Source organism: Peromyscus maniculatus, chromosome 10 (assembly GCF_049852395.1).
Source record: "Peromyscus maniculatus bairdii isolate BWxNUB_F1_BW_parent chromosome 10, HU_Pman_BW_mat_3.1, whole genome shotgun sequence".
Classification (NCBI taxonomy): domain Eukaryota; kingdom Metazoa; phylum Chordata; class Mammalia; order Rodentia; family Cricetidae; genus Peromyscus; species Peromyscus maniculatus.
In genome coordinates, this window is record NC_134861.1 from 92,193,362 (window position 1) to 92,207,850 (window position 14,489).

The 14,489-nt window shown below is 45.4% G+C and overlaps 1 protein-coding gene and 1 long non-coding RNA gene across 2 annotated transcripts in view; both read right to left on the reverse strand.

Annotated features, from left to right (window-relative positions):
- Rasgef1b (RasGEF domain family member 1B) overlaps positions 1-14,489 on the reverse strand; it is a 521,256-nt gene that overhangs the window by 471,616 nt on the left and 35,151 nt on the right. The gene's annotated exons all lie outside the window — the stretch shown is intronic.
- Positions 12,078-13,021, reverse strand: LOC143267538 (uncharacterized). The gene is made up of 2 exons (XR_013042677.1): positions 12,932-13,021; positions 12,078-12,312 (listed from the first exon to the last, which is right to left on the reverse strand). It is a non-coding gene; the product is annotated as an uncharacterized LOC143267538 (long non-coding RNA).

Below are 14,489 nucleotides of genomic sequence, written 5' to 3' on the forward strand. Positions count from 1 at the left end.
CGTTATGAAGTACCTAGAGCCAGGAAATCATTGAGAATCAGAAAACTGAACAAAGTACCCGAAAGCTAGAGTTCAAGCTGGAAGAACTGAGGGTTCTTGTGACTGGAAATACTAAAATTACAACAATTTGAGGTTACTAATGCTGCCTTGGAATATAAGCCTCTGTGTTTATCTATTGGAGTCTACTCCAGATTCTCACAGAGTCATTCGCCTAAATCAGAGAACTGGTTCCCTGTCTAAGGTCACTGATTTCTCTAGGTGCAGTTTTGCCCTCAGAGAACAAGACAGCAGTGTCAAGGAGCCTCAGGAGGAGCTACCAAAGGACCATGTGAACTTCCCTCCCGCTCATGGCTCAAACTGTGGAGCCACTCCCTTGATGACATGCTGAGATCAGGCCAGCCCAGGTTCTCATTGGCAAAGGGGTAGGCAAGTAGATGTTCTCCCAGCTGAAGATGGCCATGCAACCATTCCAGCCTGATTCTGGCTCACAGGCTCCAGATCTGTGGCTCACAGCTAGGGTCTGGGCTACCTGCTGACAAACCCCTGTCATCCCAACCTGTCTGTCATTTCCTATCCTTCTATGCCAACGCTCTATCTTGAGACAGTTTTTACTTGCTCTTAAGAGTTATTTTCCTAGTCAAATACTATTTTAGCACCCATCTCTTGTCCCCCCCAGAGCCATTACCTTAAGTGACTTGAATTTATACTAAGCAAAGTGAAATTATTTAAGTACAAATATACAGATGAGTAGCATGAATCTTAAAAGGTCTTATTAATAAAATCAAACCTGAAGCCAGGTATTGGGGTGAATGCTGGATGGTCAGAGAAGCAGAACAAGCCACAGCCACCTCTCCTCGCCAGTTCCTCAGCTGATCCTGTTTCCTCAGACTGAAAGCCTCTGTGCCCTCATCCGGAATGAATCTCAGCTGAACTGCTGCTAAAAGCCTAAAAGCTTAACCAGGATCTACTTCCTCCTCATCCTCACACCTTAAATACCTTCCTGCTTTCTGCCATCACTCCCTGGGATTAAAGGCTCACTTCCTGGGATTAAAGGTGTGAGTCACCATGCCTAGCTGTTTCCAGTGTGGCCTTGAACTCACAGAGATCCAAATGGATCTCTGCCTTTGGAATGCTAGGATTAAAGGCATCTGTGCCACCATTTTCTGGCCTCTGTATCTAGTGGCTGTTCTGTTCTCTGACCCCAGGTAAGTTTATTAGGGTGCACAATATTTTGGGGAACACAATATCACCACACAGATGAATATAATTTATACCCTTTAATTTTCACATGGAATAATAGCATCATATTCATAAACAATATTTCTACCAAATTTCTCAACTAGATTAAACTGCTTCAAAAGCTGGAGCTGACAGACCGGAGCAAGTGTTTGCACCCCAGAGATTGGCAAGTACTGCAAAGAGTGGCCTTTAGTGCAAGGGCCGGCCGGCAGTTACCACTCAAGAAATGTGAGCTGTTAACAGGAAAGGCAAAGAAGTGAGGGAGGAGATGTGGCTGGGCAGTTCAGATGCTCTTCCAGAGGACCCAGGTTCAATTCCCAGGACTCACACATCGGCTCACAACTGTCTGTAACTCCAGTTCCAAGGGACCCTCTTCTGGCTCTGAGGGCACAGGCACCTAAGTGCTCAGACATACATGCAGGAAAACATTCAAACACATAAAACAAAATGAATCTTAAAAAAAAAAAAGGCAAAGAGAGGATCTCTAGCCAGTTAGAAGACGTCCCCCTTAAGAAAAGCAAAAACAAAGAAAAATACCAGCGTTCCAATCACACCGAGAAAATTTCAAGTCAGACTATTCTTTAAAAGTAAGTGAGCTTGCCGGGCGTTGGTGGCGCACGCCTTTAATCCCAGCACTCGGGAGGCAGAGGCAGGCGGATCTTTGTGAGTTCGAGGCCAGCCTGGGCTACCAAGTGAGTTCCAGGAAAGGCGCAAAGCTACACAGAGAAACCCTGTCTCGAAAAACCAAAAAAAAAAAAAAAAAAAGTAAGTGAGCTTAAATTACACACATACCAAACCTCTCCATCCACAGCCAGCTTTAACAATTTATGTGCTCTTAGCCAGAAGCATCTCGCATGTTTCAACCTATGACAAGACAGGCGCCTCATAGAAAATACATCACACATTTCTCCTTTTGCACTTGCTCAACGGTCCTGCCAAACTCAAGGACATGGGAGCTGCATATTTCTCTTCAAGTCTGCAAATGAGTACCTGCTTGGGAATCAGTTCAAGGACCAAACACATAGTCTGAAACACAAATATCTCAAGGATATAATTTTAAAGAAATGGCTGACAGCCTCTTCCTCCCCAACCGAGGAAGAAATCGACGGACTATAGACTCTTGTGCCCTTCGAGTTTTGTCTGTAAAGCCGATGGGTGCAGAGCGAGAGAAATCAATCAAACATGCCTTTCCCTTTCATTTTCACACTTATTGATAGAATTTAAAATCAAGTTAAATTTCCTACAGGCCTCACTGTGGCATCTCCTTAGATGGGGTGAAAATGGAGCCAGTGGATTTTCACTGTCTTAGTGGATGTATTCTAGTTTTCAGTATTAGTAGGTTTAGAGGGGATTGAAAAAGGCCCGATTCAAATGACTAAAGACTATGAATGAATCAAAGACCCAGAGATATGACAATGTGCTATGGGGAATCCTAGGTACTTCAGAAACATTGTTAACAATGCTCTAAAACTCCCTCTTGCCACCCATCCTCAAGGATGTAACTCGGGCCCACATCATGAAACAAAACAATTAGTGACCACTAGGTTCTGCAAGTCTCTGCCAAATCATCCACACCAAAGGCCTGGGGCTTTATCTATACTTCTATAGAAGGTTTTATTGTTTTAACACTATCTATATAATTCAGGGGAAAAAAAAGGGAAAACTAGCCACCATTAATGCACCAGCACCCTACCTCTCTCTGATAACCATTGCCAGTTTCTCTTGGCACAAAAAGAATCTGTCTCAGCATAGGGCACAGTTGACCTGATGACTTTTCTGAGTGCTTTACTTTGGATGGGACTGAATAACACCACATCTTAATGGTTCAATCAAGAGTCTGGGGGTAGGCACAGCTAGGTGGCACATGTGCCTCTCCCAGAGAAAAGGAAGGTTTGCGGCATTACGCACCAGGGTGAGAGTGGAGGAATTATGTTGCTCCAAAGATAAGATTAATCAGGGAACCTGGTAGCCTTGGAAGCACGTTCATGAGGACATAGTTGCCTATTCACCAAGAAAAAAACAAGAATAGCACGTCCTTTTCTAACTCCAGCTCCACTCACAGCCTCCCCCACCCCCAAAAAAGGGTTTATGTGCCACAGAGCTGTGTGAGTTCTTATCAGTGAGGCTTGCCGTGAGCTCCACCCCTGCACCCTCTAGGTAGGGCTCAGGAAAGGGAAAGAGGAGAGTGAGGAGGTGTTGCAGGAGACATATTTACTGTCCACAACCCAGAACATACAGACAAAGGAGAAGAGTGAGTGAGCCCGGCAGCCTGGCAGTTCCCCCTCAGCTGACTAGGGTGTGTGCGGCTCAGGTCCTGGTCCTCCTGCTCGCTTTCTTTTTGGAGTGCTCAGTGCCCAGCCAAGCTCGTCCCCACCCCTCCTCCATCAGTGACTGTGTGCCCTGCTTGCCTATACAGCACAGCGGCTGCATCACATGTCTGCCCTACGGCCATCCTTGCATAAAGACTGCCCAGAAATGGTACTTGAGGTCAGCAGATTGTCTCTGAGCCCCAGAACTGACAGGCTTTAGGGGTGAAGGGACATAAGAATCAATCCAGTTTTCACTACTTACCACCCCTCTCACTTTGGAAGAATCATCCTCTCTCTGAGAAACAGTTTTTGCATCTACAGGTGAGGATAAATCCTTTCCCTGTGCCTGCAGATCGGACAGGAGGATGGATATGCGGTGACTGGCACACAAGAAGCTATAATCTCACTGAGAAGCATCAGATACAGGATTAATTACAACTAATTTTAAATAAGTTGAGAGGACCTCAAGAGGCCCTAAACCAGGAGATAGAGTCATGTGACTGAGGAGATGCAAGAGGAGAAGAGGGGACAATCTGGACCAAAGGAAATCCCGTGGCTGTTCTAAACCCAACACCTTTATGGTTGGTAGGATGGTTGAGGGTAGAGACGGGATTCAGCTGCACAGCACATGCAGTGGAGACGCTCGACACTTGACAGGAACACAGGTCTGCTCTTGAAGCCTTCCAAGTCAGGGAAGCACGTTTCATGGCACATCCATGATTGCTGGGAGAGGCTTAGTTGGTGGTTCCATGGTGAGGAATAAATGGAACACACTCAGCTCAGAGGTCTGTTTCCTTCGCGCAATTTTGCTCCTTCCAAGGGAAGCAGAGGCTTACCTCACCCCACTCCCTTCCTCAATCCACAGAAAGCCAGCCTTCATCCAGCTCAGGCAAGGGCAGAGAAGCAAATCTGATCAAATACGTCCTCTAATGGAGCCATTTTGAGTAGCAAAAGACAATACTTTGAACTCTCCTGTCCTTCAGTCTCATCTTATGTATTCATTTATTTTAGACACGGTCTCTTTATGTGGCCCAGGCTGGTTTTGAGTTGGCAATCCTCCTGCCTCAGACCCTCTAGTGCTAGAATTTTGGTGCAGACCACAACACAGGGCTTTTCTCTTGTTTAAGTCTTAGCTTCCCAAATGTGCAGGCACCGTAAATGTGCTATTTATTTGCCCCTTCAAAGATTCCACTTTGTCTGACAGGTATTTGTGGATTCTAGAAAACTAATAAAAAGATGAAAAACTCAAAGCAATCTAGCTATGGCAAAGTAATACTAATTACACTGACTGGCAGAAAATAACACTGACTAAGTCATACACAACACACAGGGACTAACAAAAGTATCATTAGTGTGGACCATCTTGGTTTTCCTTGATAACTTCTAGGATTATAACACTAAATGCATTCTAATGTGCTTCTTCTGTACTTCTAGAATGCAAATATTACAAAAAAGGAAAGAGACGAGTATAAATAACCACTCCAGTGGGTACAGCTTAAGCAACTTGATTTAACCTTGGTTTTTGTTCCCAGCCAAGAGCTGCACACACTCGGGGCCTCCTGCTCTGACCTCAAGGAGGTTGTCTCACTGCTTAGTTTCATAGGCACCGAGGGATCTGCACCTTCCACCCTGGGGAGGTGGTTATTTAGAGAGAAACCAGTTAAGATGTGAAGTCCATCAACAGTAGAAGCTCTCTGGATGACCCAGAGGGCCCACTTCTGGAAGAGAAAATAGGATTTTAATTGGCAGGTTCGATCCCGGGTCCCTCTCTAGGGCCTCGACCCAGAGGTCATGAACTGTGTGGTGCTGCACGACTCCAAACCGCTTCTAAAGCAGCTCACATCTGACCTCCATGGAATGCATTCCAGGCTTCAAGGTCATCCCATGGCCCAATCCCAATTGATCCGCCCCATCTCTCAGCCTATCCATGCTTATGACTTTAATAACGAAGCACCAATTGTACCAGTCTCCCTCCAGACCTGTCCAAACGCATCTGCTCTGTCCTCAGCACCGGTGCCTCTGGGCAGGTCCCTGCTCCTCGTGTACAGACACAAAGACGATCACAGTCAGCCTGGGACCGTGACTAGGGTTTTTCCTTGACCCCATCGAAGGATGCTGTAAGTTCAGGGGCTCTGTTCGGGAGTGAAGCCCTTAGCTTTAGGCTTTGTTCACTCCTCAATCCCTCGTGCTCCGAAGAGCGGCTAGTGTCAATGTTTGAGAAACATTTGCAAACCAGTAAAGGAAGTACTTAAAACTTTGAAAGCAAATCCCCACCCACTTGGAAACTTTCAGGAAATACTCTACGAACTGTAAAGACGATGATGGGGATGAAAGGGCCCTGCTTATAAAGCGATAAAACGCCATGACTCCAACTCTGCTAGATCTGCACCCGGGAAGGTACTTCTTTCACCACACCCGATGACCTGAGATGATGTTGTGTTTACTGTGTTTGGCTGCTGAGAATAAACCGCTCCCTGATGCCACCTGTGTTCTCTGGCCATACTGGATTACATCAGGCACACGGCAGAGCCAGAAGTGAACTTTAATGAGTGACATTGATCAGCACCTTGCTTTCCCTTGGCTTCTGTGATTGGCTCAGAAATAACCCAAGAGGCCAAGACTCACTCTAAAGCCGGGAGATGTGAAGAGAGGCTTCGTGTGTTTTAAAGGAATCGTTCTCCGTGGTTTAGTGTCTGCTACTTAGAGTCAGGCTCTGGCCCCAACCTCCACCCCTGCAGGACAGAAGCCCAGGAACTGCCAGCAGCTCTCTTGTGACCATAAGACAAAATATCCCTAGAGGAAAACAGACCCACCAGAGACAGAAGAGAAAGGCAGAGATAAGCAACGGCATCAGGGAGCCCCTGGCCACCTGACCCTCCTCTGTGACTTCTCAGTTGCCCGAACTAAGAAAGACCTTACTGTTTTAGCCAACTTCAGATCCGGTTTTGGTTACAGTCACATGACTAAAGCCAAACTCGCTGACCTGAGCAAGGCAACATTGAGTAAATTGCAAGTGACTTCTGCAGAAAGCAGAGAGACAACGCAAACCACTTTTGGGTTATTGGGTCAACTCCGGCCATTTCAGCCTCCCTGAGTTCATTCTGTAAGTATGTTCAAGACAGTGCCCACACAGTGGCCCTCGCCAGTGCCCACACAGTGGGTCTAGCCAGTGCCCACACAGTGGGTCTAGCCAGTGCCCACACAGTGGCCCTGCTCTCTAGAAGCTCCTAAATAACACAGAACACACAAAATAAGGATTTAAATATTAAATAATTATGTTCTACTGGTAGACTTCTAATTTCTCTCTCTCTCTCTCTCTCTCTCTCTCTCTCTCTCTCTCTCTCTCTGTGTGTGTGTGTGTGTGTGTGTGTGTGTGTGTGTGTGTGTGTGTGTGTAAATTTTGGTGTTTAAGGTGCTGTTTTGTTTTTTGTTTGAGACAAGGCCTTGTATTGCAAGACCAGCTGGCCTCCCAATCAGTGAGGCTTCTGCCTGCTTCCTGAGACCCGAGGCGACAGGTGTGCAGCAGTACACCAAGTGTGAAGCAAGCCTATGACCACAGGTGTGCTAGCAGTGAGTGTCACACCGCATGGGCGCCGCTGTAAAACTTAGTGAATCAGACCTGTAGGGAGCTGTCGTCGGTAAAGTGCTTTCTGAACAAGTATAAGGACCTAAGTTTGGACCCCTCACACCCATGTAAAGAGCTAAGCTTGGCACTGCTGTGGGAGTGGAGACAGGAGGATCCCTGAGAACTGCCAGCCAGCCTAGGCTAATCAAATGAAGAGTGGTTGAAGAAGATACCCAACACTGACCTCAGGGCTCCATAGGCACATGTGCATGCCCACCTATACATGAACACACACACACACACAAGAGAGAGAGAGAGAGAGAGAGAGAGAGAGAGAGAGAGAGAGAGAGAGAGAGAGAGAGAGAGAGACACGAGGGATAGACTTTGGAAAAAGAAAATAAATAAAAATATCTGCAGCCCACATCCATGCACAAAGTTTTTTGTAAATATTAACAGCCAATATATATCTGACATCTGCCCTATACCTCTGCTGGTATATGCCGAGCACTTTGTGCACACTTTCTCAGTCTCTAGCATAAATTATTAATCACATTTTAAAGGTACGGATACTGTTGTGATTTGAAAGTGAATTCTTCCCAGTAGGCTCATATAATGAACACCTGATTGCCAGTTAGTCCTGCGGTCTGAGAAGGTTATGGAACCCTTGGCGGGTGGGCTTTTCTAAGAAAAGTGGGTCACTCAGGGCAGGCCTTAGGCTCTCTAGTCTGCTCTGCATCCTGTTTGCACTCTGCTTCCTGACTGTGGACACAAGCCGGCTGCTTCCTCACACCTCTGCTGCTGCTGCCTGTGTCTTCCCTGCCAGGATGGACTCTGTCCCTTCTTAAACCATAAGCCAAAGTCAACCTTCCCTCCCTTGAGCTGTTTCTTGTCGGGTCACAGCAGCAAGATAAGCCGTGGATACATAGTCACCAGCATACAGACAATGCCACTGAGTGCCCCCAATCCACACAGGAAGAAAACAGAGGGTCGGGGGACAGGCAGTGTGAGTGCAGACTGGACCCCCTGCTTCTGTATTATTATTCTGCTGAAAGACTTCATACAGTGCAGAAGGCAGAATCTCCTCCCAATGATGCTCATGCCCCCGTCCCCAGAACTTGTAACTGTTAGCTATCACAGCAAATGGGATTTGAGGTCATTAATCATCTACCTGGGGACAGGAAGATTACCCTGGACTCCTGGATGGGGCCAGTGGAGTGACAGACCTTAAATTCCAAAGGAAGGGCCTAGAGAGATGTCTCAGCGGGTAATGACACTTGCTATGTGGGCAGGAGGATCTACCTACAAGTCCTCAGGATCCATGTAAAATGCTGGGTGTGGCCATGAGCAGCTGTAACTCCAGAGCTGAGGGGTGCAGAGACAGGAGGATAGCTAAGGAATACTGGCCCCCAGTCCAGGCCCAGCTTCAGCGAAAACCCAGTCTCAAGGGAATAAGGTGGAGAGTGACAGAGAGGATAGCCAGCAATGTCTTCTAGCTGCTGCTGTACACACGTACACACGCATACACACACACACACACACACACACACACACACACACACAGTTCATACACCACACCCACATACACTACACTCATACATACACATATACACAAAATAATAACAATAAAATAATAATAAAATTTTAAAACCTTAAGTGAAAGGAGAGATAGAAGAGGCAGTCAGAATCAGAAAAGCAGATGTGTCAGAAGCAAAAGTCAGAGTGATGTGATACGGGAACAGGTCGACCATGCCGGCTGACTTTGAGGATGAAGGTTGGGGCACGAGTTAGCTTGTAGGAGCCAAAGGGAAGGAGAAGAGATTCTCTACCACAGCCTCAGAAGAGACCGCAAGCCTGCTGGCGCCTTGATGTCAGCTCAGTGAGACCCCTCTTGGACTTCTTACTCCTGGGAGACAAAAGTGTAACTGTGCTGTGTTTTAAGGCACTGAATTTGTGGTACTTTGTTCCTAACAGCAGAGAGAAACTAACACAGAAAGCTGCAAACATTTCCTGTCCTGTATATACACTAAGGGAGGAAAATAAATTTCCTCTACCTATCTTAAACTCAATGTGGGAGGGACTGCAGAAACACATGTTAGGCCATTGACAGAGAAAACAGAAGCTTATTGACATGGATGCCTCATATATGCACAAGAGACATGGATATATGGGAGACATGGATGCCTCATATATGTGTGGGAGACATGAATGCCTCATATATGCATGGAAGACATGAATGCCTCATATATGCATGGGAGACATGTATACCACACATATGCATGGAAGACATGCATGACTCATATACGCATGGAAGGCATTCAAGAAGCCAGATTCTTCAAGAAGGGGCTGAGAACCCCCACTTATAAAACATACTCAAAGAAGAAGAGAAAATTCTTAGGGACAAAGGAGGGCCCATAAGTCCCTAAGAACCGCGGATTGTGAGAAGTAGACACGTGGCAGATGAAGCCTGTGAGGAGAGCCTGTCATGTAGGTTCCTCTGGTGCCACCTCCAGGCTGATGAGGATCCAGAGCCTGTGTCCTCCTGGTCAAGGGAAGGATGGCACCTTTGCCCATGTGTATCCTGCTTATAGGCAAAAAGGAGAGGAGAAGAGTGAACCTTCCCCGGTCTATGCCCTTCCTTCCAACCCTCAGCTGCTCAGACTAATTTTTAGGACAAGAAGCATATTTAGTGTATTTCGATTTTCTTCAGTAGGTAGAAGCTGGGTAAAAGGAGCTGATCCCGAGAGACCTCTGTGACGTGCTTGAAAACATAAGCATTGGCCCAAGAGGACGGAATTTAGTTCAGACCAGAAAGTTAATACCCTAGCTCTCTGCTTGTCTTCCTCTGTAATCTGGAAATAGGGCTGTAATCAAACTAATAATAGTGTGTGTGTGTGTGTGTGTGTGTGTGTGTGTCTGTCTGTCTGTCTGTGTGCAAGAGCCAGGCATTCATGTGGAGGTCAGAGGACAACTTGGGAGTCTGTTCTCACCTTCCACTGTGTAGGCTCCAGGAATCAAACTCAGGCTATCAGATTTGATGGCAAATGCCTTTACCCACTGAGCCATCTCCCCAGCCCTAAAAGAGGTTTTCAAAAGCAGCTAACACAATATTAATCACTGGACTGGAGAGTCTCCTGTTCCTTTTTATAGACTCCCAAAAGAACATTGAAAAAAAAACCTAAGGTCCACTAGGAAAAGCTCACAGTTGACTTGGTACATGCTTGCCTGGTATGCATGCAGACCCGGGCCCAGTCCCTAGCACAGGGTAAGAGCAGGTGTGATAGCAAACACCTGCAACCCCATTGCCAGAGAGGTGAAAGCAGGAGAACCAGAAATTCAAAGTTATAATCAGCTACATAACAAATTTGAGGACAGCCTGGGTTCACTAAAACCCTGTTCAAAAAAAAATGTATAGAAATGTTGCCGGGCGGTGGTGGCGCACGCCTTTAATCCCAGCACTCGGGAGGCAGAGCCAGGCAGATCTCTGTGAGTTCGAGGCCAGCCTGGGCTACCAAGTGAGTTCCAGGAAAGGCACAAAGCTACGCAGAGAAACCCTGTCTCGAAAAACAAAAAAAAAAAAAAAAAAAAAAATGTATAGAAATGTATACATCATCAATGCCATTTGATAAATGGAAATTATATGCTACTTTCAAAAGAGAGACCTAAGGACCCCATGCTAGGAACCACTCTACAGTTTTGGTTCTCGCTCATGACTGCGCCCAAGCCAGATCTCTTGAGGCAGGAATCAAGTTCAACTTCTAGTAGATGGTATTCAAACCAAAAGGCATAAACAGATTGATCTGTGTTCGTTTTGCTGAGTGAATAACCGGCCCTGCATACGTTACACGGGCCACTTCTCAGGAGGGACATGCATTCTTAAAACAGCTTCCTCTGGGGTTCGATTCTGATCTGCATATCAAGGTTTTCCTCCTTTCCCCAGTGGCCCATTTGTCTGAGGGAGGCATTCAATTAGACTGCCAGAGCAAATTGATTCGGTATCGACCAGGAAACGCTTCTCACTTGACAGACGCCTGTGCAGGGGTGGGGCAGTGGCTGGAAGGGTCAGTCCTCCAAGAGTCGGGGCCCAGATGTTGTGAGAGTGTGAGACAGGTGGGTGTGAGATGTTGACTGGGCTTTGGGAATCAAAAAAGGCCCCTCTTCCTATTACAGAATAGACAGGAGGGGAGGGGGAAGCTGCTTAAAAATGAGTTTCAGTGAAGTCGGGCTCTGGCTCCCATCCTCCTCTTGCAGGAGTGGGAGAAGAAAGGAAGGCAAGGGTCTCTTTGCTTCGGGAGCCAACACTGGGATTGGGAACCTCAGTAGCTTCCTCTCTCAAGGTCAATGTGTAGCTGAAAGTTTTTCTGGTCCTTCCCTCCCCGAAGTCCCGCAGCCACTCAGACCCAAATGAACACACAGAGGCTTGTATTAATTAAAACTGCTCAGCCATTAGCTCAGGCCTACCATTGACTAACTCCTACACTTAAACTGAACCCATTTTTATTCATATATATGTTGCCATGTGTTCCATGGCTTTACCTGTGTGCCATTACATGCTGCTCCCTGGATGATAGGCTGGTGTCTCCTGACTCAGCCTTCCTCTTCCCAGAATTCTCCTTGTCTGCTTATCCCGCCTATGGCCCTGGCTGCTGGCCAATCAGTGTTTTATTAAACCAGTGTACAAAAGCATTATTCCACAGCATTGATGCTCTTCAGGGAAATAGCTTCGCTCTTCCAAGCACCCTAACCTAGCAACTTTTACTGTAGGCCTGCTTCTTCTCCTTCCTCTGTGGACTGAAGAAACAGAACCCAGGGCTGCCAACTTCATTAAAGCTCTGGTTTCGCTCCCTCAGACCTTATGCTTATCTTTACAAACAAGAGATAAATGTGCAGTTATTTTATACAAGAAATTGAGTCCCCTACAAAAAGCAGAGTATACCCAGTAAGACTGAAAAAAAGAGCTACTCGGGGATGGATTGCTATATTTAATTTACAGCTGGTACTTAGAACAACAGGCAGGAAGGTGAGAAGCTTGTGGTATACAGCACTGGCTTTTCATTTTGGATATTTTTTGAAATAATGCTTTGATTTGTTGAATGTTTTACAACCTTCAATATCTGACAGAATAAATTAAATCCTTCATGGCAGCCTTCCCTTGATTGTTCCAGGTACCCATTATAGGTAAGATTGTCCTTTATAGCCAGCCTGGAAAAAAAATCATGAAATTGGTTCCATTAAAACAATTAGCATGTGTGCATGCATGTGTGCGTATGCACGCACACACACACACACACACACACACACATACACACACACACTTTCACTTTAAGGTTTAGGAGCTAAACAATTATATGACTATGCTTTTATTTATATGGTCACATTGTTAGAACAGGGAGACATTGTGTGGCATACATATCATCTTGACATGCAGTCTGCAAATGTTCCCAGTGAGAGCTGAAATTCATTATCAATTACAGAAATGAAGCCAGTCATGCTACTCACTTGGAGAAAAGAATTAAGAGATTTAAAGCTCAAATCTGCAAATCCCAGATAGAGGGGAGAGACACTGTCATCAATGTATGCATACCATGGGGAAGAGCTGTGTGCATTATAAAGCAGACTGTCTGGATGCAGAGAACCCAGGGAAATGCTTAGACAAATACACACAGTGCCATGAACTGCCAAAGCATTGATATCATTTGTGAGGCTGCTTGGTGAAGTCCCTCAGACATATATGCACACAAGACTGCAGTTAGCAGAGTATAACTGTGGTTCCTTCTGCCTTCATTTGGAATGAAGGGTCAGATAAAATTTAGAACTTTACCTCTAATGTTATTTAAGGAGTGGAACACAGTTCTTTTGTTCATTATTGCTCTTCAAATATTACTCAGCTGTCCAGATGAGAATGTATTCTGAGTATCATACAAAAGGTATAAACATAATAAGAAAATAAGTGAACACACATCCAAGGAAGAGAAAAATTACCTGTAGACTCTAGAACTTCACTTAAATAGAAAGAAGAGGCCATTTTCTCAAAGAAAATATGAGCATGGGGAATTAGAATATGCCTTCCCCAAATATGGCTCTGGGCATAAGGAATACTTTAACGTGGTTATTTTGAGAAACTACATACACAAGGATAGTTCTGAAAAATTGCACTTTTGTAAAAGAAGTTTTGCTTTGTTTTTAACAAGGAAAGTTCCATTTGTGAGAATCTGTGAGGGTTTCTCTGTGTCTCTGAGGGATAAATGATACTGAGCCATTCAAAAAGCAATGGTATTTCAGCTTGAAATCTGAGGCAGCACTCTGAGGTCTGCCATGGTTTCTTTTGGGCTGTCTTCCACGGACACAGATAGCACACATGCTAGTAAACACCCATTTGTTCTTCTCTTGTTAATCGGCTTTTCATTATAGGAGTCTATCCCGGCTAAGAACTCTGGAGATAATTATTCCCCTTACCCAACTACTCAAAAGTGGATCGCAAGTATTTTTTCTAGGGCAAATTATTTTCATTATTTTCCAAAAATAATGAATCCATAAGTTCAATGCTAGAAAAACAGTACCATAATAAATGTTTGGAATATCTGCAACTCAGTATTTGCTCATTATGAAATTCTTAAACTGGTAAAGACTGTCCCAGCTTGGATATGAGATGAGTCAAGAAGGAATATACCAGGCAGAGTTATGGTATATCAGTAAGCTTCCCTGGGTGTTGTCTCATAGCACATTGTGACCAAGACCATACTAGCAGACCAGGCCATGTCCAAAGCCCTTTAGAAGAATATTGAGGTGATCAGTAGGCAGGACTCATCCCTTCCTTGGCACATCTTTGGTACCAGCCATACCAGGGTAATATGGCTTCCCTCCTTTAAACCAATGTTCAAACTCAGACCAGTGACTCTTCAGTGTCCTAGAGAAGAGGTATAGCGCCAGGGCTGTTAACATCTGAGTACCTGTGAGTAAATGTCTTAGATTGGTCTCTGCTGCCATGATAAAGCCCTGGTAAAAACCAACCTGGGGAGGAAAGAGTTTATTGCATCTCACATTAGAGTTAACAGAAGCCAGGGAAGGCACTCGAGTGAACCTGAAGTCAGGGACTGAAGAGAACCCCCGAAGAATGCTGCCTGCTTGCTTGCTCTGCTTGATTCCTTACAAAACATAGGACCACTTGCCCATGGGTGGTAAGCTTATAGTGGGATGGGGCCTTCTACATCAACCGCTAATCAAGAAAATGCCCCACATACTTGACTATATGGTCAATATGATGGGGGCAATTCCTCAATTGACATTCCCTCTTCCCATATGGTTCTAGCTACCCATGTGATGTCTAGCTTTGTTTGTCAACTTGACAAACAAACCCAAAAATCAATGAACACAGTGAA